The sequence below is a fragment of the Cetorhinus maximus genome, chromosome 2 (genome assembly GCF_964194155.1).
Source record: "Cetorhinus maximus chromosome 2, sCetMax3.hap1.1, whole genome shotgun sequence".
Lineage (NCBI taxonomy): Eukaryota > Metazoa > Chordata > Chondrichthyes > Lamniformes > Cetorhinidae > Cetorhinus > Cetorhinus maximus.
Window position 1 is genome coordinate 164,383,229 of NC_135880.1, and position 26,000 is coordinate 164,409,228.

The following is a 26,000-nucleotide window of genomic DNA, read 5'->3' on the forward strand; positions in this document are numbered from 1 at the left end:
TTCCAACGCGAAAGAAAAATTCCTAGTGGCAGATCCACCATCTGAGGTTATCTATAAAAGTTAAAGATTTTTTTTATATTTGGTCATGGGATATGGGCGTTGCTGGCTGGCCAGCATTTATTGCCCATCCATAATTGCCTTGAGAAGGTGGAGGTGAGCTGCCTTCTTGAACTGCTGCAGTCCATGTGGTGTAGGTACACCCACAGTGCTATTAGGAAATGAGTTCCAGTGACAGTGAAGGAACGGCGATATATTTCCAAGTCAGGATGATGAGTGACTTGGAGAGGAACTTCCAGGTGGTGGTGTTCCCATCTATCTGCTGCCCTTGTCTTTCTAAATGGTAGTGGTCATGGGTTTAGGGGTTGTTGTCTAAGGAGCCTTGGTGAATTGCTGAAGTGCATCTTGTAGATGATACACACTGCTGCTGCTGTGCGTCAGTGGTGGAGGGAGTGAATGTTTGGGGATGGGGCGCCAACCAAATGGGCTGCTTTGTCCTGGATGGTGTCAAGCTCCTTGAGTGTTGTTGGAGCTGCACTCATCCAGGCAGGTGGAGAGTATTCCATCACACCCCTGACCTGTGCCTTGTAAATGGTGGACAGGCTTTGGGAGTCAGGAGATGAATTACTCGCTACAGGATTCCTAGCCTCTAATCAGCTCTTGTAACCAAAGCGTTTATATGACTAGTCCAGTTCAGTTTCTGGTCATTGGTAATCCCCAGGATATTGATAGTGGGGGTTTCAGCGATGGTAATGCCATTGAATGTCAATGGGTGATGGCTAGATTCTCTCTTGTTGGAGATGGCCATTGCCTGGCAGTTGTGTGATGCAAATGTTACTTGCCACTTGTCAGCACAAGACTGAATATTATCCAGGTCTTGCTGCATTTGGACATTGACTGCTTCACTAACTGAGGAGTTGCGAATGGTGCTAAACATCGTGCAATCATCAGTGAGCATCCCCACTTCTGATCTTATGATGGAAGGAAGGTCATTGATGAAGCAGCTGAAGATGGTTGGGCCTAGGACACTACCCTGAGGAACCCCTGCAGTGATGTCCTGGAACTAAGATGATTGACCTACAAGACCCACAGCCATCTCCCTTTGTGCTAGGTATGATTCCAACCAGTGGAATTTTCCCCCTGATTCCCATTGACTCCAGTTTTGCTAGGTCTCCCTGTGGTGACACTAGGTCAAATGCTGCCTTGATGCCAAGGGCAGTCACTCTCACCTCACCTCTGGAGTTCAGCTCTTTTGGCCATGTTTGAGCCAAGGCTATAATGAGGTCAGGAGCTGAGTGGCCCTGGTAGAACCCAACCTAAGCATCTCTGAGAAGGTTATTGCTAAGCAAGTGCCGCTTAATAGCACAATTGATGATCCCTTCCAACACTTTACTGATGATTGCGAGTAGAATGATGGGGTGGTAATTGGCTGCGCTGGATTTGTCCTGCTTTTTGTGTACACTACCAGGTACATTCCAGTGTTGTAGCTAAACTGGAACAGCTTGGCTAGGGGCACTACAAGTTCTGGAGCACAAGTCTTTAGCACTATTGCCGGAATATTGTCAGGGCCCATAGCCTTTGCAGTATCCAGTGCATCCAGCTGTTTCTTGATATCATGTGGAGTGAATCAAATTGGCTGAAGACTGGCATCTGTGATACCCTGGACCTCCGGAGGAGGCTGAGATGGATCATCCACTGGGCACTTCTGGCTGAAGATTCTTGCAAATGCTTCAGCCTTACCTTTTGCACTGATGTGCTTCGGCTCCTCCATCATTGAGGATGGGAATATTTGTGGAGCCTCCTCCTTCAGTGAATTGTTTAATTGCCCACCACCATTCACAACTAGATGTGGCAGGACTGCAGAGCACTGATCCTTTGGTTGTGGAATTACTTAGCTCTCTGACACTTGCTGCTTATGCTGTTTGGCACACGAGTAGTCCTGTGTTGTAGCTTCACCAGGTTGACACCTCATTTTTAGGTATGCCTGATTCTGCTCCTAGTATGCCCTCCTGCACTCTTCAGTGAACCAGGGTTGATCCCATGGTTTGGTGGTAATGGTAGAGTGGGGGATATGCTGGGCCATGAGTTTACAGATTGTGTTTGAGTACAATTCAGCTGCTGCTGATGGCCCATAGTGCCTTATGGTCGCCCAGTTTTGAGTTGCTAGATCTGTTTGGAATCTATCCCATTTAGCACGGTGGTAGTGCTACACAGGGTATCGTCAATGTAAAGATAGGACTGTGTCTCCACATGGATTGTGCAGTGATCACTTCTACCAATACAGTCATGGACAGCTGCATCTGCTGTTTTTCCCTCTTGTTGGTTCCCTCATCACCTGCCGCAGACACTGTCTAGCAGCTATGTCCTTTAGGACTTGGCCAGCTCAGTCTGTGGTGATGCTACCAAGCCATTCTTGGTGATGGACACTGAAGTCCCCAGCCCGGAGCACATTCTGCACCCTTACCACCCTCAGTGCTTCTTCCAAGTGGTGTTCAACATGGAGTAGTACTGATTCATCAGCTAAGGGGGACATTACTTGTGATCAGCAGGGGATTTTCTTGCCCCTGTTTGACCTGATATCATGAGACTTCAATGTTGAGGACTCACAGGGCAATTCCCTCCTGACTGTGTGCCACTGTGCCGCCACCTCTGCTAGGTCTGTCCTGCCGGTGGGACAGGACGTATCCAGGGACGTTGGTGTCTGGGGCCTCGTCTAAAAGGTATGGTTCTGTGAGTATGACTATGTCAAACTGTTACTTGACTAGCCTGTGAGACATCTTTCCCAATTTTGGCACAAGCCCCCAGATGTTAATAAGGAGGACTTTGCAGGCTTGACAGGGCAGAGCTTGACATTGTCGTTTCCGGTGCCTGACTCGAAACCATATGTTCCGTCCAGTTTCATTCCTTATTGACTTGTTTTTAGCGGTTTGACACAACTGAGTAGCTTGCATGTAAGAGTCAACCACATTGCTGTGGGTCTGGAGTCACTCGTAGGGGTAAGGATGGCAGATTTCCTTCCCTAAAGGACATTGGTGAACAACAACCGATATAGTTTCATGGTCATCACTAGACTGTCAATTCCAGATATTATTTGAATACAAATTCCACCATCTGCTGTCACCAACTCGGGTCCCCAGAGCATTACCTGAGGTGTCTGGATTACTAGCCTAGTGACAAAGCCACAATGCCACTGCCTCCCCCTGAAGATGGTATCAAACTTAAAGGAAAAGCATATAATTGTTCAAAGCCAGGTGATAGGTCAGAAGACTGGACAGGATATAAAGAACAGCAAAGAAAGACTAAAAGATTATTAAGGGGGGAAAAATTTGGGTACGAGAGAAAGCAAGCTAGAAATGTAAAAACAGATAATAAGAGTTTCTATAGATATTTAAGTCAGAAAAGATTTACAAAGCGAGCATTGGTCCTATAGAAATTGAGTCTGGGGAATTAATAATGGAAAATAAGAAGACGGCAGATGAATTGAACAAGTATTTTGCATCAGTCTTCACTATTGAGGATATAAGTACCATCACAGAGTCACAGAATTGTTACGGTGTAGGAGGAGGCCATTTGGCCCATCGTGTCTGCACTGGCTCTCTGAGCATTTTAATTTAATGCCAATCTCCGGCCTTTTCCCCGTAAACCTGCACATTAACATCCCAGAGATAGCTGTAAATCAGGGAATTGAAGGGAGGGAGGAACTCAGGAAAATTGCAATCACCAGGGAAGAGGCATTGAGCAAATTGTTGAAGCTGCAGGCTGACAAATCCCTGGGTCCTGATGGGCTTTATCCTTGGGTCTTAAAAGAAGCGTCTAGTGAGGTAGTTGACGCATTGGTTTTAATTTCCCAAAAATCCCTAGTTTCAGGGAAGGTTCCATTAGATTGGAAAATAGCAAATATAACTCCTTTATTCAAAAAGGGAGGGAGACAGAAGGCAGGAAACTACAGGCCTGTTAGCTTAAGATCTGTCATAGGGAAAATGTTAGAAGCTATTGTTAAAGGTGTTATGGTAGGGCAAATAGAAAAATTCAATGCAATCAGACAGAGTCAACATGGTTTTGTGAAAGAGAAATCATGTTTAACCAACTTATTAGGGTTCTTTGAAGGAGTCACATGTGCTGTGGATAAAGGGGAACTGGTGGATGTAGCGTACTTAGATTTCCAGAAGACATTTAATAAGGTGTCACATCAAAGGTTATTGTGAAAAATAAAACCTCATGGCGTAGGGTGTAACATATTGGCATGGATAGAAGCCTAGCTAGCTAACAGGAATCAGAGAGTGGGCATAAATGGGTCTTTTTCTGGTTGGCATAGATAGGTTATGTGTGTTGGCAAAGACCTGGCAAATGGAGTGTAATGTGGGGAAATGTGAAATTGTCCATTTTGGCAGGAAGAATAAAAAGGAGCATATTATCTAAATGGTGAGAGATTGCAGAGCTCTGAGATTCAGGGGGATCTGGGTGTCCGAGTGCATGAATCACAATAGGCTAGTATGCAGGTACAGCAAGTAATTAGGAAAGCTAGTAAAATGTTATCATTTATTGCAAGGGGAATTGAATATACAAGTGGGGAGGTTATGCTTCAATTATACAGAACACTGTTGAGTCCACATTTGGAGTACTGTGTACAGTATTGGTCTCCTTATTTAAGGAAGGATGTAGATGCATTAGAAGCAGTTCAGAGAAGGTTTACTAGACTAATGCCTGGAATGGAAGGGTTGTCTTATGAGGAAAGGTTGAACACGTTAGGCTTCAATCCACTGGAGTTTAGAAGAGTAAGAAGAGACTTGATTGAAACATGTAAGATTCTGAGAGGTCTTGACAGGGTGGATGTGGAGAGGGTGTTTCCTCTTGTGGGATAATCTAGAACTAGGGGTCACTATTTAAAAATAAGAAGTCGCCCATTTAAGGCGAGATGAGGAGAAATTTTTTTCTCTCAGAGGATAGTGAGTCTTTGGAACTGCCTTCCTCAAAAGGTGTGGAAGAAGAGTCTTTGAATATTTTTAAGGCAGAGGTAGATAGATTCTTGATAAACAAGGGAATGAAAGGCTATTAGGGGTAGGCGGCATGTTACAATCAAATCAGCAATTATCTTATTGAATGGCGGAGCAGGCTTGAGGGGCCGAATGGCCTACTCCTGCTCCTAATTTGTATGTTTATATTTTACTCCCTCCAGGTGCGCCTTCTTGTCAAGGAATCTGGGAGGGGGCGTCAGGCACCAAAAGAGAGGAGGAGTGTCAGGCAGGGAGCATCCATCAGGAATCTCCGAGGGTGTCCAGGCGTTCCCAAACCCCTCTGCCTGTGACTTCATCAGCCCCAGCTTCTCAGGCTGGGAAGGGTGCACCTGCCCCTGAGTAGGAACCCTCCACGCCTCGGCCCTCCAGAGGATGCCCACCAAAGTCATCACAGACAACAGGGCATGGTAGTCTGCAGACTGTCTCCACCTCTGCTGTGGATGGTGGGGAAGAATCTAGATGTAACGGTAGAGTAAGGAAAGTTAAAAAGTATTGAATGAGCACTGGTGGCATGGGTGTTCAATCATTGTAAATAGTTTTTGCACTCCCAACTATATGTTATGTTGCACTGTTCAGAAGTCTCCTGGATTCATTCTTGCTGCTAGTAGTTTCAATGGTCGCACACACTCCACCCCTTAGGATGGGTCTTCCTCTGCCTAATACATGGCTGTGCATGGAGACATCACTCTTTGACAACGGTGATGGCTGCTATGTGCAAGAGGTCTCCTACTCACACTATTCAGCTTGCATCCACCGCCCTCGAAACTCTATGGATAGACCTTGACACAATGGACCTTGTAAGGCAGGTCCATTCTCCTGGGAGAATGGAGATTTGCCGTCGCAACTTGGCTGCCATTCACTTGAATGCCCCTTGTAGACATCCCTCTCCCTCCCTCCCCCACCTTCTTCCCTAACTCTCCCCAGAGCCAATGGCTCAGAGTGAATGGCAGCTCTACACTTTGCTGGGATCTCGTTATTGTGAGAACCCTCTGGGCCAGACCTGCTGCTGTGTGGCCTTCACCAAATAGTGAGGAATAGCAAATGAAAAAGCTCTCATACCTCTCCACATGTTTATTAGGGTTTCCCTTTAGTTGTTCAGTTGTGCTGACCTTCAGCTCCACCAACCCAAGAAGATTCTCCCCCTACTTTAATGTTTTGCATTTGGACATCAAGGACGTTGCCTTGGTCTGGAGCTGGCTCTGTCTCAGGATGGTACATGTTTCATTTCAAACTGCCTCCACCACCTTTTACCCTTCCCTGTCAGCCACCAACTTCTCCCCATCACCGTTGAATGCCCCAATGTCACCTTCATTCTCCCCCCATCACCCTGGAACCTATCACTGTTAATTTGAACATGCCTTCCCACCACACTGAGCCCACCCCAGTTCCTACTGTTCCTATGCCCACCCTGATCCTCCCCACTCCTGAAATCTGTATCACCATCCTTGTCCCCCTCAATGATTCCCACCCCCCCCAGATGAGAACTATACTCAACATACCTGGATCCTGACTCTCCCACCCTACCACGTGCCACTTCCCCCTCTTACCATCACCGTCCCTTCCTAACATCAGCACCTCCACTTCTCCCCCCAGTATCCCAACGTCAACTCGATGAAGCACTCCCCCTGAAGTAAACTGGCCCTGGTCCACCTCCCCTCCCCCCTTTCCCTTCATGCCTTCCTTCCCCCCTCACTCCATCCGCAACCCCACTCTTCTCATCCAGACCTCACCCCGCTTCTCACTTCCCCCCCCAGCCCTCTTCTCCTCGGTCCTCTTTTCCCTTCTTCTCCTCTGCACCCCCTTCTCATCTGCCCCTCACCCTCGCTTCGTGCCTTGCACCGACCACTCCTCCTTGTGTCTTGCACCCATCACCCCTCCCCCATGCCTTCCAGGTGCACCGTACCTGCGGCCAGCTCCAGTAGTGCAGCCAACTTTGACTCCAAGGTAAGCGCTTTAAAATTCTCCCTTATTGGCTGCACACTATCACAAATGTCCAGCTGGCTAACAGAACAGCGTAAGTTCCTGCTGTCAGGGTGAAAGATTTGATGGGGGCGCACGATTCTGATCTCTTGGAGTTTTAATGAGCATGCATGAGATGCAAAGTGGGTTGAGCGGGAGACCTCACCCTACATCAACACACCATGAGCAGGGGGATGGGACAATCCCAACCTGTTTTCCCGACCTGTTTTCGGGAAACTGATTTTTCATTCCCTGCCGTAACTTCCGCCCCTGTCTGCCACGAATCCCGCAGATGGTGGGAGGGGAAAATTCCGCCCTACTAATCCAATGCTCCTCAGCTGGCCTCCTATCTTCTACGCTCCATAAACCTGATGCTCATTCTAAACTCCGCTGCCCATATGCTGACTCGCACCAAATCCTGTTCTGATTAAATGAATTCTGATGAAAGGTTGGCCTGAATTTTTAGCTCGGTGGGCGGGCGCGATGGGCGGGCCCGAGATCGCCCAGGAAATGGACCGCCGACTGCAATCGGCCTCCGACCGCGATTTCATGCTGGTTGGCCGATTAGCAGCCAGCCAGCGTGAAACGCGCGCTGAAAAGCTCAACACTGCCGGGGCGGGGGAAGGAAGAGGGCGGGCGATGATATCAAGGCGGGCATGGGCCAGCGTGCAGGTAGGCAGGCCTGAAACAGCAAAAATAAAGTTTTCAAAAGCTGAAAAAAAATGTCCATGCATCATCATCAGTCATTTAAAAATTTAGCTTATGAAAATGCTGTCCACAGAAATTTATTTATATTTTATTTCATCACGGAAATCTCATCCCGCCCGTGGATGAGGTTTGTTGTAAAATGCAAAGGGCGCCTGGCCGCCAACTGTAAGGTTGGACGGGCTACGTAAAATGACAGACAAATGTGCCATTAATGGGCTTAATTTGCCCTCTTAATTGTTGATAGGTGCTCTTCGGACTTTTGCATGCGCACCCGCCGAGCGAAATATTGCGCGAGTGTGAAATGACATCGGGTCGCTTGCCTGATGTCATCTCGCGCGATTTCACATCTGATCGGGTTGGGCTCGCGCCCACCTGATCGACATAAAATTCTGCCCATTAACCTTCTCTCTACAGATGCCTGACCTGCTGAGTTCTTCCAGCATCTTTTGCTCCAATTTAAAATTCTTATCCTTGGTGTCAAATATATCCATTGAATTGCCCCTCTCTATCTCAATAACCTCCCCCAGCTCTATAACCCTCTGAGAACTGTGTATTCCTTCAGTCCTGGCCTCTTGGACACCCCCAGTTCCCTTTAGCAATCATGCCTTCAGTTGTCCTGGCCTTAATCTCTGAAATTCCCTCTTTAAACCTCTCTGCCTCTCTACCTCTCTCCACACTTAACACACTCCTTAGGACCTACCTCAATGACCAAGATTTTGGTCAGCTGTTTAATATCTCCTTGTATGGTTCGGTATTACATTTTGTCTGATAATGCTCCCCTTTGGCTGTTTAAACTTGCTATACAAATGCAAGTTGTGGCATATCATTGCAGGTAGATAATGAAAGCTCCATCTAGTTTAGTCAGCAACCATGACACTTTAATTTCTAACAAAATGGAATGAAAACATTGATAGTGCTCCGACACAACCTAAAATAGAAACAGTAATTTCACAATCTGTAAACCCCCTACAGAAATGCAATTAAACAAGATAGTGAATATTTGCCTTCTGGTCTTCGGTGGTTGTATGGAATCACATCTTTTGTGTTTCTGGTGATGCCAGCTAGAATTCCTATTGTTCCTTTGCTTTACCTAATTCGGTTCTCATCTCTTTTGATTTCAATGGAAAACATTGGCTGTATCCTAATCGGACCCAAATTTAATTTCAAGCACTATAACTTCCAGAATACCCCTGCAAGGAGATCATAATGTGACAGAATTTCATGCTGCTCATCTTGAAATCAATGCGAAGCAGAGCCTTGCAAAATCTCTGGTGCAGCAAGCACGATGATGTCAGCAGTACACTCCGGATAGGAATTGAACAACATTTTGGGGATTGAGAGAACATTAATGTAATTAATAGTGCAGCCTTATTATCACATTGTGACATGGGCAGGACAATACAATTGTGAAAAGATCTGTTTCCTTGACAGAAATAGTAGATTGGTGTGCAATCAAAATAGGTTGTGTATTAACAGAGGTCAGACTCACAATCTTCAATGCTGGCTGTACGCTGTCAATTGTTTCCCTGTGGTGATAAAAATTCACTTTGGTCTTCTGATTCGACACACCCGAGTCATATGTGGTTTGAAGCTCTTGTGACTGGAATGATAACCTTCCCAAGCAGTGTTCTAATATTCAACTCATGCAATGCAGTGAGTATGCTGAAGATTCATGAGCTCAGAAAAAATAATCCAATTTGGATGGTGGTATCTGATTGTGAAAACGTGGCAATGCTGAGTGCTCTGCTTCATTGAACCAGATTTTGCGGTTGTAATGACAGCAAAACTGTTATCGTTTGCCAACATTACAACTATGAAGCGGATAGCAATTTCTGCTGTATGCACATGTGCAGTTAAAAACAAAAATTCCGGAAGTTTCTGTCAGTGATTCCCTACTCCTCCACAGGTTGGAAATGCTTGCAGACGGAAATCTTAGAAATCACCTGAAATGATGTATATAAAATAAAATATCTTTTAAAAAAAGTATGTTCCTGATATTTCAGCTCCTACATTATTCCCGTGTGTATATTCAAATCCTTATTTTGCTCTCAATAAAATTTATAAAAGATAAAGGATAATCCGTGCTTTTAACTTCCTGATTTGCTGTCTGTGAGAATCCTTCAATGTGATTGGCTGCTTAGCCTCCTAGCTGCCATAACAGTTGCTGGATGCCAGAGATCCCTTATTTCATTCCTATATCCCCTATATTGGAACTAAATTAACATTGGGAAAAGTGAAGAACATGCCACAGAAATTACTAGATCTTTGTGGTCAGTTTTGTTTGAGGCCAGTGACACAACATCATTTGTTCACCACTGACTACAAAGGCTGGGTCAATCTGACTATTTTAAAGAAAGGATATCGAGGGATACAGAAATGGCAACAAATAGACGTTCCTAATTATTGGACTTATTTTCTGCGTGGCATGATGTGCGCCATAGTGTTAAGTGATGTCCCGCTGTTGCAGGAATAAGGCGGGGATTATTGTGCGTACTGGTAACTGCAACTCAGTGAGACAAGAATCCAGAATGAATTTACTCAGCTCAGTTTTCATGTTGCATGGCAATGTTTTCACTTAATCAGAAAACTGAAAGGTGAGCTTCCCCTCTTGATTCAGTGGGTAAATGCACCCTGGAGTGTGCTACTGAGCCTTGGTCTGTGCTCCATCAGTTGGAATCAGCGAGGTAGCATTGGGGGCATCACAGTTGCTCGCGGCGCCCCTGAGTTAGCCAAAGCAACAATGGGCCGGAACTCCTTTCACTTCCAATCAGTATCTTGCTGGAAAGTGCACATTTAGAGGACTAATTCAATCTTGAATGTGATGCCACCATAGTTAAATAGCCTGCCGACACACACTGCCTTGGTTTTACACATAAAGATTGGAAAACTAGTGCAAGGTGCTGAGGATTGCTTCTGGAACTGTACCCCAGGATAAGTTAACCAATTCAGAAAAGACTTAATGGGAACTGATGACAAGTATAAATATTTTGTGGCTGTTATGGTCCCCGTAAGAGACCAATAACTTTTAAAAAGATACGCGAATTTCCCAGTGACCAATGCAAAGAATTGCACAAGATTTCCTGTTTTAAACAAGCAAACTAAAACCAATGTCGACTAAACTTTACTCAGTAGGCAACTAATACACCAAACTTTGTAAAAGGTATTCCCTATTAACTTCTTAATACTACTGAAAACCCAACAGCATAGGCAGAATGGACCCAGGTTTGCACTAAGTGCAATAGCGGGCGGGTAAAACGTTGTTTTACCCGCCAACCACTTTGGCAGCTTTTCACGCCGTATTGTTCCAAACCCGTCGCATTACTTATGCATTCCCAGGAAACACGCCATTTCCATGGTGGGCGGACTCTCATTCGCCCATCATGCCATCACCTTGCCGCTTCATCACTCCGGGCGCCATATTTAAAGTCCAACCGCACGCAAACCTCTCAGTGCTTCCAGCCCAGGGCTGCTGCAGGAAAGACAGGATGACTCTGAAAGGCAAAAAGACTGCAGCGCCCAGGTTTAATGACGCCATGGAATGCCATTTGGACGCCATGGAGGCCCGCCGTGATGTCCTCTACCCCTGCTCTGGCCACAGGATGGACAGCGGCATCACCAGTCCAGCATGAGAGGTGGTGGCAGCGGTAGTCAGCGTCAGTGCCCTGCAAAAGAGGACAGCCACCCAGTGCCACTAGAGGTTGAATGGTCTCATCCATTCCAACAGAGGAACTCATTCTTCTCATCGTTCTCAACTCACACTCACAATCCCATCACACATCGTCAAGGTTCTCACACCTCAAGGGACAACATCGCTGTCATGAAACTATTAACGTATATAATATTTTGGAAAACATTTTTCTTTTAAAATAGAGGTTTAGTCTGTGGGTGTGTCTTAATTTGATTAAAGCAGCTAGTCTGGATGCTTCGATATGTGCTACTTTGAGATGTAAACAGAGAGGTAGAGTATATTTGCATTTTTTGAATAAAGCATTCAAGAAGTGGGTGAAAACTTAACACCTTTCTAGCAGATACCAAGCCATATGTTTATATTACTAATAAAATTGGTACTATGAAAGGGGTTTTATTATTAAAAGGTAAAGTTCAAAGAGGCTGGTGAGACAATGAGAATTTGAATTCAACCGGTGGTGGTAGGTATAAGTTCAGTAGTTTTCGGGCGTGCAGAGCAGAGGCAATATGAGACCAAAAGGCAGCTGCAAGCCTCCAACTGTCTCCACAGTGAAAAGAGCCTCATTCTAAATTTGTAAGGTGAAAATGCTTTGCCTGGTGTTTGGTTAAGTCTATGGGTTGCTGTTGCCTTAATGGAGATTAGTTTGGGAATTTGTTAAAAGTTATGATAGTAGTAATTTGTTGCCATATGTACATATATTTTAACCTGTGTAAATTAACAAAATGTTTCATTTAGTTTAACGTAAAACCTCAAGAACTGGTGGTCTGATTCCTGAATTTAGAGTCGCATCTCAAACATAACACTTAAAATTATTGGTTATGACAGTTGTTTAAAGTTTCCCTCTGGGATTCTTAAATAACTCCGCTTTACCAACTGCATTGGTCATAACAACCGCTAACTCTCACACACACCCTCACATCTCCATCAGGCTCATACCACCTCAAGCTCACATCCTCATTCTGCTCACCACACAAACATTCTACCCAGTGTCATGTGTCCTACTCACACTCTCTCCATCTGTTCCCATGCAGGAGAAACTGGCTCATATCAGCAGGGAGATGCCCCAGACCGGGCGTGGATTGGACCACATTAGGCCCCTCACTCACCGAGTGTGCCATCGCGCTGACTGGTGAGGATGTGGACCCTGCCTGCGGTGACAGTGAGGTTGGCGGCAAACACCCACCCGAGGATCCTGCACCACTTCATCCCTCCCTCAATGCGACTGTGAGCGCTCTCCCTCCTGCTTTTGACTCTGCAGCCATGCACTAATTATCTCTATGTTGGTTCACAGGGAGCTCTGCCAAGGGACCAACACCCTCAGCCAGCCAATCCCTCAGCTCCTTCCGGGTCCTCACCTCCAGCCAAGGGAACACCTCCTCCAATGAAGAGCGAGAAATAAGCTGCCCGGACGACTAGTCACATCACTTACCCACACCCTCCACCAGCATGGAGACACTCACCTTGGTGGGATCTAGATCTAGAGCAGGCTTGAGTTCACAATCTGGTGGTCACTGCATGGATACGTGTCCACAGCAGGAGGAGGCAGGTTCAGCCGAGCTCCCTGGCACTCGGAGGACTTCTGGGGAAGAAGCATCTGTGAGGTCTGAGTCAGATGATGAACCTCTGGATGTGGCCTTGCAACTCATTGTGGAGAGCCAGCAGAAGGTGAGGGAACATCACGCAGAGCTGTTGAAAGACCTCAACAGATTGGCTTGCGAGTTGAAGGAGTGCATCAGCCTGCTCTCTGATGCAGTGATGCCCACGTATGCACGCATGGAGATATCCAAGGGGAGAATGGCAGACACCAAGGAGACCCTGGTCCAGCAGAAGGCAGAGATGCACCCAGGCCTGTGCTCCATTGCAGTAACCTTGGGTGAGTTCCTGCATTGGCAATGCGAGAGGGAAACGAGGCACCTTGACGTCCCTCCAGGTGCTCCTTCTCCCCAGGGAGTCAGGCCGGGGCACCCGAGGAGAGGAGAAGTGACACTGGAAACCCCTGGGGTCATCCACTCAGGAATCTCAGAGGCTGCCCTCTCCCTCCGAGCCCCCTTTGCCTGTGACCCCCCTCAACCTCATTCTCTGTCACTACAGAGGGAGCAGCCAGCCCACAAGTGACTCTGGAGGGAAAAGTATGTGTGTGTGTGTGTGTGTGTGTGTGTAGCAGGGTCTCTCAGAGCCTCATGCAAGAACTCTCACATGCACACAGATCCTTCACGTTTCACACTCATCTCAATGTCCTGAGCATTTTCAATGTTGCTTGCTGGGGTTTGCTTTCAGTTGTCCATCTGAGCTGACCTGTATCTCCGCCAACCAGTGATCATACCCCCATATAGCACCTGATCTCAACCACCATGACTCTTGTTTCACTTTCGATTTGGACAGCATGGTCTGGATTTGCTTTTTTGCTGTCTTCTCCCCCATTACCCCCCCTCCTCCTCCTCCCATTCTCCCTTTCCCCCACAATCTCCCCCCTTTCATTCCCCCCCCTCTCAACCTCACCCCCTCGAAACATTCACTCCCCTCCAATGTCCACGATGTGAGCAAGACCCTGGTGGCAAGTTCCAACTTCTTCACGTCACACTTGTCAAGATGAGTTCTGCACCGGCGTGTTATCCTGCCGACATGAGCAGATGATCCAGCAGGGAGGACAATTCCGATGGGCAGGCCTAACAATGATATGCTGATGTATTACAACGAGGTTGCTGACATCCGATGGCGGAGAACGTGGCACGCCATTGGCAGGCTGAGCGGACGATCGCGAATTGGTTTCACACTGTTGTGAAACCGATCACGCCATATTGTCTGCTCACGCCACTGAACACGCACAATGCCAGCGGACACAGAAAATCCAGGCCCACTTTTATACATTACACCACACTCTCAGTAGAAATGTAGTCTTGTGTTTAAAGTCCCCAAGATTGACCTGTCTATAACAGGACCTGCGCTCCCTGCCCCTCCAGGGCGAATCTTCCAGTGTCCTTTTAAACAAAGTCCCCTTCACTCAATATTCTGAGCCTACTCAAATGGGCTTCTAGTCGTAAGACAACCCTGGTGACTCTTTGGTCTTTAACTCTCCACAAGCCTTGTTTATTCGATCAGGGATTCATCTTCACCAGCAATCTGCTTGAAGGTTACCTGAGAAAAAAACCTTTTCTCCCTACTTGGCATTGCAGCACCTGATGTGGGTCTTCTTCCCCAAAAAAACTCTGGATAATTCTGAAAGTCTGTGAGTCTATATGGAGCAAGAACAGCAGGCTCCTCTTTTGTGTCCAGGTAGTAAAACTTGCACTTTCTGTCAATAAGTCTTGACGTGGGCCCCCGTCTCCATGGCAACCAAGTCACATGGGCTTCCCTCCAGGCAGATTTCATAGGAGATCACATCATACTACCCCATTTTACCTTGAATTAAAGGAGACAGTTTAAAACATAGCCATTTTATAAAGTCCAGCATTCGCAACACCACTAAATGTAATACATTATTGAATTAATTTTTAAAAATTAAATATCAAAAGTAAATTATTAATTCATACCAGAAACAAAAGTATAGACATTTTCATATTATAAACATTAATACTACAGGGGGACACATTTATTTGTAACATTCTAATATTTCTTATCAAATTATTGCAATAATCTTCATCTGAGAGACTGATACTTACCATATATCTATATTAATCAAACAACATCAACAATAACATAAACTTTTCTTACAAAGCTACATTGTTGTTGCTTGTGTTTATGGTGACTCACTCCACACACTCAGGAGCTGGTCTGGTCGTCGATTGTCATGCGTGTGGTTAGGAATAGGGTTCTGACCTGCCCTCTCATATGGCCTCAGCTGTGGCATTGCGAATCAGTAACTTGCATCTGGAATCAGCCCGTGGACCACACTTTGAGGACCTCTGTCCTAACTCACTGATACTGTATGGACTACAAAGTGCAGGTGATCCTATAACAGAGGATCTGGGATAGGTTCTTGTTGGATAAAACAGTCATCTAAGGAACACAGGAGAGTGAACAACAACGTCAATTGTTCCACTGCATTTGACTGTTGGTTCTGCTGATTGGGTAATTAGCGTATCCAAGGTGCATGTGATATGCTTTCTGTTTATAACATGGTTGCCGTTCTAATTTTTAGTGGTTATGTTTTATGTTTGAGATGCCACATATACCACAAGATGGAAAGACATCTGTGATATTCTGATGATGTGTCTATCCATGTGGGACTGTCACAGTTTGAAGATATGTGTTGTGCTTAGGCTAGTAACACATGAAAACCATCAGCAGAGCTGAGCGATTGTTTAAAACTGCCTTGCGGTGCCTAGTGAAAATGTACATCATGAAATCAGCACCATGGCAACCATATCCAGCAGGTGTAATGACCCGATCCATAGTGTAATGTAGGAAGAAATGGTTTACAGTGGTATTGGTTCTTGACATTCTGCGTCATGCATCAGTATAATGTGTGCAGACCCGTAACAGAAGTGACTGTTGGAGGGCACATTAACACGATCTCCAATGGAGGGTCCCAAAATAATGGCTGAACTTCTCTCTTTCAGGTACTGATTGGCCTGCTGTATATTTTTATTTGCACTTGCAGTTGCTGACGTTGTGAATTCAGCAGCCATAGCCTGAAATGTGACAAAATAGATTTTTACTTGAATCAGTAGCAGCTGTGTTCCTATCCCTTCAGCCACATTGCCAAGGCAGCAATTATTACTTAGGACATACTCAAAAACCCCCATCCACACACACATCCAGCCGATATTATGAGTGAGAGAATGCTCCTCGTCAAAACTTCTCATTCTTCTCACTTCACATATCAGCTCGTTACTTAAGGCGAACTTCTGTCAGGATTAGAAATTATGCAATGTGTGTTTTATCACTCCAGCACCATGAATGTGTGATATAAATTGCAATCCTAATAAATTCAGTAACGTGCACTACCTTGTCAGTATTCACGCGTATTCTGTGTTGTATCATAGCAACACAGGATTTTTTTCTTTTGCCTTTCCATTTCTGAGTCATAGAAACACCAGCTATTCCTTCTGGAGCGCTGCATGTATCTCTGTGAATAATGACATCACCCTCAGCCAATCAGCAACAATGTTTAATGGTGCAAAGAGACCCTTATCAAATGTGTGGAACTAACCTTACACGCTTGTGCACCCTTCTCGTTCAAGTTGTTCAACGATATCTTGCAGCAACCATTCCCCACCTAGAAAAGCAGTATTAATAAGGGGTGGAAAGGGGAGCTGCATAATGTGAATTACTTTCAGATTGCTTTTTTAAAAAAATTTATAAAGTAACTTGGATGAATATACCTCAATTTTAGGAACCTATACTTATGGGTTTTTTCCATCTCATGGTGGCTGGTTTCACCCTTCTCAGCTCTGATGTACAGTAGAAGCATTTCAGAAAGATACCCTAAAAATGCAAGTTATTAGCTTCTAGTGTTGTAGAAACGAGCAGATTGTTGTAAGTGTATTAAAACTGTAACACATTGTTCTCTTTAGATTTACCTGGTTAAGACAGCTAGAAGCTGAATGGTGATGACCAGGAAGGTTCCAAGTCCAAACCTAGTCTATGTTGAGTTAGTTAATCCAAGTCTAGGCTTCAATTCCCCTGAGTTAAGGAGAGGACAATCCACCAGAATCTACCTCCTAATTGTTATCCAGTGACCCCTGAAGCAAATGTGCTTGTGTAAACAATGGCTGAGGACAGAAATACAACTCCCTGTATGGTTGAATGTCCTGCTGACCAAAATTCCTTGGCCCTTCTGGCACAATCCCACTGTAATTCTGATAGCTTGTTATCGGCATCCTTCCTTCTACATAAGATGTTGTGCATGTATCAGGGGAGGTGATGGTGTAGTGGTATTGTTGCTGGGCTAATAATCCAGACATCCAGGGTAGTGCTCTGGGGACCTGGGTTCAAATCCTGCCATGTCAGGTAGTGAAATTTGAATTAAATAAAAATCTGGAATTCAACCATCTTTACTGTTGTAAAGATCCAGCTGGTTCACTAATGCCCTTTAGGGAAGGAAATCTGCCCTCCTTACCTGGTCTGGCCTACATGTGACTCCAGACCCAGAGTGGTTGACTCTTAAATGCCTTCTGAAATAGCCTATAAAGTCACAAAAAAGGAGCGAAACCAGACAGACCACCCATTATCAACCTAGACAATGGTAAACTCAGCCCTCTCGAACTTGTAAAATCCTCCTTTGGAGGCTAGTGCCAAAATTGGGAGAACTGTTTCACAGACTAGTCAAGCCTGTCATAGTCATCCTCATGGAATTATACCTTACAGATAATGTCCCAGACACCACCATCACTATCCCTGGATATGTCCTGTCCCACCAGAAGGACAGACCTAGCAGAGGTGGTGGCACAGTTGCCCTGGGAGTCCTCAACATCGACTCTTGACACCAAGTCTCATAGCATCAGGTCAAGCATGAGCAAGGAAACCTCCTGCTGATTACCACATACATCCTTCTCTGAACTGATGAATCAGTGCTCCTCCATGTTGAACAACACTTGCAGGAAGCACTGGGGGTGGCAAGGGCACAGAATGTACTCTAGGTGGGGGACTTCAATGTTCATCACCAAGAGTGGCTCAGTAGTACCACTACTGACTGAGCTGGATGAGTCCGAAAGAACATAGCTGAGAGGCTGGGTCTGCGGCAGGTGGTGAGGGAAAACCATGCTTGACCTACCTGCTGCAGATGCCTTTGCCAGCAATTTTATGTGACCCATCCACTTTTAGGGTTGGTGGACAGGCCAAATGGCCTGGTGGGCTTCACGTTTTCAATATAAGCTACATTGAGGGCAAGATGAAATGTTCAGAGTTAAATAAAATAAGGGAAGATGTTTGAGGGATGATCTGCTATGTAGTTTGCTGCCAGGTGCTTGTCACACCATTGCCACAGCTTGCAGCAGTTTATTGAGCTCATTTCATTTTTAAATTACTGTAGCTCCCTGAGGCAGCTCCGTAGCAGCCGTCAGACTTCAGGGACTACAAGTGCACACCCTCCCTTCTCTTGGTGCCCACCCTCTTCTCGCAACCCCACCACAACTCCCCCCCTGCCGACAGTGCTGTGCCTTTCTCAGTGTGTGTTTCACACTGGCTGGCTGTTAATTGGCAAACCAGTGTGAAATTGCGTTTGGGGTCCGATCACGGGCAGAAGTGTAATTTCGTGTCCGTTTCTGGGCCTGCCGATTGGGCGCGCCCGACGAACATAAGATTCAGGCCAATGTCTCGGCTCACAGAATGGTCACCTTGGCCTGTTACTGTTTGGCCCTGGTGTCCATGCCTTTGGGTTTGGGAGAGGAAATTTCCAGGAAGAAAAGAGGGAGTGGGATCTTGATGGAGAGGCTGGGGGGAGGGAACACCTGCGGTGAACAGACCTTGGTGGCAGAGGGGGGTGCAGGGGGGGGGGGCACCTGATGTGGAAAGGAGACCCTTGAGGGAAGCGTGCCCCTGATCATTTCCGTCCAAGGCCTCTGCAGGCTTTCCCCTGCCACAGAACTCCTCCCACCAGCCTCAAAATTGAGGCTGGTTGGGAAGTGGCCCTTAAATGGCCAATAATTGGCCACTTAAGGGCCCTCATTGGGACGAGAGCAGGCAGCAGGCCACCCTAGGCCTCGCCCGCCCCACATAAAATTGAGGACAGTTCAGGGATGGGCAGGAGGGTGGCGGGTAGGTAACCCAGGGAATTTTACAGCCTCCTTCACCTGCAAACCCGCTGGCGGGGGACAGTGATATTCTGCCCCAGGTTACAGCTAGTGAAAATTGTGTACTGGTTTTTTTGGGCTGTTGAAGGCAGAATTCCTGGCGTAGGCCAGAACTCCGTCTGTCACACCTTGTGACGTAGGGAGGCGTTGGAAGATAACACACCTCCCCCACCAGAAGAGGCCTGGAGCTAACAAGTTGGGCAGAAACCACACACACAACCTTGTTTTGCCCTGTTATTTGGCCCCTTGGCCAATGACAGCACCTTGACCAGTTGCACCATGGCCTGGACTGGAATTTTGCTCCCCAGGTTTTTGAATCTTTCTTACCACACTCTGGAGCACTATTTTAAGCTGAACTAGAGCTCAAGGAGAAGGGGAAATCCTCAGTACAACATAGCAAAATACAAATTAGGAAGCACTTCTTCACACAAAATGTCATAGAGTCACTACGGCATGGAAGGAGGCCATTTGGCCCATCGAGTCCATGCTGTGGAATCACTAGGTTTGCAACACACATACAGGCTAGCCAGCCCATTTAGTCTGTGCTGACATCTTGTTGGTGAAATACAAAACTCATCTCACTGCCTTGCTGTCTCCTCATAGACCTTTATCTTCCTCTGTTTCGAATGTTTATTGTTTCTTTAAATGTGGCAACAGTCTCCACCCCCAACACTTACTGTGATTTTTTTTTTTATTCATTCACGGGATGTGGGCTTCACTGGCTGGGCCAGCATTTATTGCCCATCCCTAGTTGCCCTTGAGGAAGGTGGTAGTGAGCTGCCTTCTTGAACCATTGCAGTCCATATGGTGTAGGTACACCCACAGTGTGGTTAGGAAGGGATTTTGACCCAGCGGCAATGAAAAAAATGGCGATATATTTCCAAGTCAGGATGGTGAGTGATTTGGAGGGGAACTTCCAGGCGGTGGTGTTCTCATCTATCTGCTGCCCTTGTCCTTCTAGATGGTAGTGGTCGTGGGTTTGGAAGGTGCTGTTGAAGGAGCCTTGGTGAATTCCTGCAGTGCATTTTGTAGATGGTATATACTGCTGATACTGTGTGTCGGTGGTGGAGGGAGTGAATGTTTGTGGATGGGGTGCCAATCAAGCGGGCTGCTTTGTCCTGGACGGTGTCAAGCTTCTTGAGTGTTGTAGGAGCTGCACTTATTCAGGCAAGTGGAGAGTATTCCATCACACTCCTGACTTGTGCCTTGTAGATAGTGGACAGACTTTGGAGAATCAGGAGATGAGTTACGCATCGCAGGATTCCCAGCCTCTGACCTGCTCTTGGTAGCTACAGTATTTGTATGGATATTCCAGTTCAGTTTCTGGTCAATGGTAAACCTCAGGATGTTGATAGTGGGGGATTCAATGATGGTAATGCCATTGAACATCAAGGGGCGATGGTTAGATTCTCTCTTGTTGGAGGTGGTCATTGCCTGGCACTTGTGTGGCATGAATGTTACTTGCCACTTGTCAGCCCAAGCCTGAATATTCTCCAGGTCTTGCCGCATTTGGACATAGACTGCTTCAGTATCTGAGGTGTCAGGAATGGTGCTGAACGTTGTGCAATCATCAGCGAACATTCCCACTTCTGACCTTATGATGGAAGGAAGGTCATTGATGAAGCAGCTGAAGATGGTTGGGCTGAAAACACTACCTTGAGGAACTCCTGCAGTGATGTCCTGGAGCTGAGATGACTGACCTCCAACAACCACAACCATCAACCTTGGTGCTAGGTATGACTCCAACCAGCGGAGAGTTTTCCCCCTGATTCCCATTGACTCCAGTTTTGTTAAAGGATTCCAAGCTCTAACAAATCTTTGCATAAACCAATTTCTTCTACACCCATCGCCACCCCCCCCACCCCCACCGATATCCCCCATTTGCATGTAAATTTTAAATGAATGACCTCTCGTCACTGACTCCCCAGTCAGAGGTGATGGTTTTTGTCTAATCACCCTATCAAAACCCTTCATAATTAAAAAAAAGTATCCAGGTAAAGTAGTGGAGGAAAAAGCCCTGGAATCATTGAAGAAACAATTAGATTCTACAATGATGAGCCAGAGCTTTAGTCAATCACGAGAGCAGTTCACAGGCTGGGAATTCTGTGCCGAGTAACTCATCTCCTGACTCCCCAAATCCTGTGCATCATCAATGAGGCAAAAATCAGGAGTGTGATGGAATACTCTCCTCTTGCCTGGATGAATGTAGCTCGAACAACACTCAAGAAACTCGATACTATTCAGGACAAAGCAGCCTGCTTGATTGGTACCCCATCCACCACCTTCAACATTCACTTCCTCCACCATGGACTCACAGTGGCAGCAGTGTGTACCATCTACAAGATGCACTGCAGCAACTCACCAAGACTCCTTCGGCAGCACCTTCCAAATCCGCGACCTCTACCACCTAGAAGGACAAGGGCAGCAGATGCATGGGAACACCACTATCTGCAAGTTCCCCTCCAAGTCACACGCCATCCTGACTTGGAACTATATTCTGGTTCCTTAACTGTCGCTGAGTCAAAATCTTGGAACTCCCTCCCTAACAGCACTGTGCGTGTACCTACACCACATGGACTGCAGCAGGTTCAAGAAGGCAGCTCACTACCACCATCTGAAGGGCAACCAACAATAGGCAATAAATACTGGCTCAGCCAGCGGCGCCCACATTCCATGAGTGAATAAAAAAAATTGATCTAGATGGGCTGAATGGCTTCCTTCAGCTGCACTTATCTTTGTGGCAAACTATATTAGGGACCATGACACCATTACTTACAAATAAACCCCCACGGGGTCAGGAATAATGACAATTCCAGATATTATTATCCTCTCTGTGCTAATCAACTTTTTTGCTCAATTTGCTTGAACAATTAGTTATAAAACACCAAATGACAAAAAAAAAAATTAATACAAATTTCATAACATAAGAAATAGGAACAGGAGTAGGTCATTCGGACTTTCGAGTCTGCTCCGCCATTCAATATGATCATGAATTCTTGAATCTTGAATTCTACTTTCCCACCCTATCCATATATGCTTTGATTACCTTACAGTCCAAAAATCTACCAATCTCAGCCTTGTATATATTCAATAACTGAGCATCCACTGCTCCCTGGAGTAGAGAATTCCAAGTATTTGCTCCTCATCTCAGTTGGCGTACCCCTATCCTAAGGTTTTACTCCCTAGCACTAAGACACTCCAGCTAGGGAATGCATTCTCTCAGCATCTATCCTGTCAAGCCCTCTCGGAATCTTACATGCTTCAATGAGATCACCTCTCATTCTTCTAAACTCCAGCAAGTATAGGGCCATTCTACTCAACAAGTGTGACAACAGGATTGGACATGGCTGCGTGAGCCTCCCCTCCCCCACCATCAGATAGTCTTCTGCCCCACTGTCTAAACTCACCGATGCGCAATGTAATGGATATTAAGCAGTGCAGATTATTCTACATAAGTCCGACACGGAGCAGTAAGTTACAGGATACACGAAAGGGCTCTGTGATTACTGAAAAGTAAAATGCCCAGTAAAATTGGGCACATTACTCACAATGCCAAAGGCTGAGTGAGTTAGTTAGGCCTCGGACTGCTGGTGATTTTTCCATGAATTGTTTAAGTGGTGCAGTGCACTGCATCCACACAGCTCATTACTCGATTGTACCCGCTTATTTTCTAAAGACGCAAGCAATGCAGCTGTATTGTATGGTGACTTACCACAGTGGAAACGGCTGCATGCACAATGATAGAGGGTTGAAGGTTAAACATACTGTGATGTGGTCAGATGGCAGTTGGTGAGTTCAGTCTGGATGTGGGCTGTCAGAGGCCCTTGCCGCAGAGTGGAAGAAAACAGCAGTCAAATCGCCAGCTTTGAAAATAATTTTCATACTGTAATCTTCGACGAATAGATATTGTTGGAGGAATCACCTTACTGTAACTGTTAGAAAGTGTTGTGGGATAATGGGTTAAACGGCCACCAGCACAGACCTCTCTGATGTCAACACCCTTGTGGCTGCAACTTAAGAGGGTTCTCAAGTATAATTCAAAGAGTTAGTGCGACAGGTCAATGACGTTTCATCAGATCTCCGATCATCATTAGCTGGAACGTGCTTTGCAAAGCCTGATATCGAGAAAGGCAATGTGCAAATGCAAGTTCTTTCTTTTCTTACCAACATACCCACTGTGACTAGTTCCACTGGCCCCTTGCCCTAGCGAGGGGAGATTGGCGTGAAGAATTTTTAATATAGAATTGGCACCGATGGCTGAAGCTCTGACTGCTGTGTCAGCCCGCAGGCCTGCTCCTGCCGCCCTCACAGAGCAATACTGTTCCTGCTCTACACCATAGCATGAGGTAGTGGGACTGTTACGAGGCTGGAAAATACACAAAAAACGGCGAGAGCTTAAAGATCACACAAGAAATCATAAAGAAAAGCTGAATGAAGTAAAAGCAAAAGAAGAAAAAGACTGCATCCAAAAGAAAAAGGAAAAGATAGTTGTGTGCATTTTAGGAACTGCTCTTTTAAAAAACTATATATACACAAAGAAAACGGAAGGAGAGTGAGACCAAGAAATAACTGTGTCAAAGACAGAAAGGTGAAATAAAGGCACGCAGAGAAAAAAATGAAACAATGGAGTTGGAGAAGAAGAAAAGTAAGAAAATAAGAGTGACGGGGCAAGAGTGAAGCAAAGAGTAAAGAAAAGAAAGTGAAGGGGTGGGAGGAGAAAATTGCTCATGAAATTAAGAAGTTGGGCTGTCTCATCACACCTGCAGTTCTTCGAGGCTTCTCTGGAGTAGCTGTGACAGAATTATGCTGCATCCTGCAAATAGCTGTGCATTCAAATTGCCAGAGTTAAGACAGCATTTTCTGTGACTGCTGAGGTCACTGAAGCCCAGAATTTCTTTGCCTCCAACTCCTTCCAGGCAGTCACGTCAATATCTGCCTGTCTACAGACCACACTTGCAGGGACAGGTGACTGATGCCCCGTCTGCAGGAGCAAACATATGAATCACTTCCGCCATGGACATTTGGAAGCAGGAGGAGTTCCCCAAAGTTCAGGACGTTATTAACCATGTCCATATCACCGTGCGGGCTCCTTCAAACAATCCCACTCTTTTTATGAATTTCAAGGAGCATCAGTCCATTAAGGTGCAATTGATGTGTGACGGCCAGCAGTGCACCATGCAGATCATTGCCAGCTTTCTTAACAGCTGCCATGGTGCTTTCCCATGTAGTGAGAATCTTCCATCTCCCTGCTCATTGCCCCCACATTGTAAGCGGGAGGTTGGCTGCTTGCGAACAAGAGCACACCTGCTCATGAATTCTCTCAGGAACCCAGGCTTAGTAGTTGAACTGCAGCACAACTGTGGCTCAACTGCAGGAAATATCGAAGGGGCCAATCAGCACTCTAGCAAGATAACACTGCCTGGATAGGTCTGCGGGCTTCCTGCGATAATCCAGGGAGAGAATCCTGCAAGATTGTGGCTGCATAACTTCACTCTGCAATGGGGATAACACATAAATACCTGTTGGAGGAGGCCCTTCAGCAAGCTGATAGCGAGGACATTGAGGGAATACAAGATAGTGAGAAAGTGGAGAGTTTACAGGCAGAGCTCTTTGGCAGTAGCTCACTGAAGAGCAAAAGAAAATTACTTCAGATGCTGGGAATCTGAAATAAAGGCAGGAAATGGTGGAAATACTGGGCCAGACAGCATCTATAGAGAGAGAAAAGTCATCGGCCTGAAACACTAACTCTTTTTCTCTCTCCATAGATGCTGCCTAATCTGCTGAATATTTTCAGCATTTTCTCAGATGAATAATCCCTGCGTCTCAGCACAACAGTTGCGTGGAATATGTCTCCAAGTCATTTCACCCTCAAAGAAACTGCCTTTCAAGGTGAGCATTGATATGCCTGTCAACTACCACTGGAGAGTACACAGCACTCCCGGCACACGGAGATTTCATAAAGCATTTTGGTTTCCCATTGCTTACAGAAATGTATACCCACTAATTGTCACCCTGCTGTTAGCCCCTAGTGCCTATCCTGAGCATAGCTTTACCTAGTCTAGTGCTTCATGAGGTGCACCCTTGGTAGCTGCAACATGGCCAGTGGGCGGGCTGCATGTGGAGCATTTTGGCGATGCTTGAGGTCAGTGAGCTCTAAGAGCTTGGGCCTGTAGACTGCAGCAGCTTGACTTTGCTGGATCTCACTCTCTCTCTCTCTCTCTTTCCCTTCTGCTGTGCCCCAGCTTCTTCTGCAAGGATCATAGAATCATAAAACGGTTACAACTCAGAAGGAGGCCATTTAGCCCTTTATGTCCATGCTGGCTCTCTGGAACAGCAGCTCACCTAGTCCCATGCCCCTGCCTTTTCCCCATTGATCTGCAAACTTTTTCTTGCTTCAGATAATGATCCAATTCTCATTTGAAGGCCTCGGTTGAATCTGCCCCCACCACAATCTCAGGCAGGGCATCCCAGATCCCAACTACTTGCTGTGTAAAAATGTTTCTCTTCATGTCACCGTTCCTTCAGAGTGGAAGTGAGTTAATTGTGGCCTTGGCAACAGCTTTCAGAAAATATGAGGCAACTTTAGAAAATCTTGGGCCCAACTACAAATCACGTTCACTACTGCTCCACAGTAGAGTTGCAACGGTCCAGGGTCAGAGGCCCTGGAGTCTCGAAGAATTAAAGATGAATCTCTAGGAGCACCCGGGAGAAAAATTATGGCAGGATTAAAAATTTCTGTTACTTTAAAAATTTTCTTTGAACAATCACTCATCATTGTTAAAGATGAGCTTTTGGCGATTTGTTATAAAAATAAAACAAAATTATAACGGGGAAAAGGGATGTTTGACCAACAGTCAAGAATCACCCAATCGGATAATAAAATCTATTTGCTTTCCAATT

At 46.0% G+C, this 26,000-nt stretch overlaps 1 long non-coding RNA gene across 2 annotated transcripts; it reads right to left on the reverse strand.

Annotated features, from left to right (window-relative positions):
* Positions 1-14,553: 14,553 nt before the first annotated feature.
* On the reverse strand, positions 14,554-22,973 carry LOC144690723 (uncharacterized). Of its 2 annotated transcripts, none has more exons than XR_013578941.1 (3): positions 22,813-22,973; positions 16,520-16,585; positions 14,554-14,766 (listed from the first exon to the last, which is right to left on the reverse strand). It is a non-coding gene; the product is annotated as an uncharacterized LOC144690723 (long non-coding RNA). The 2 variants fall into 2 exon arrangements; XR_013578940.1 differs by lacking the exon at positions 14,554-14,766 and adding an exon at positions 16,261-16,435.
* Between the last annotated feature and the right edge of the window lie 3,027 nt (positions 22,974-26,000).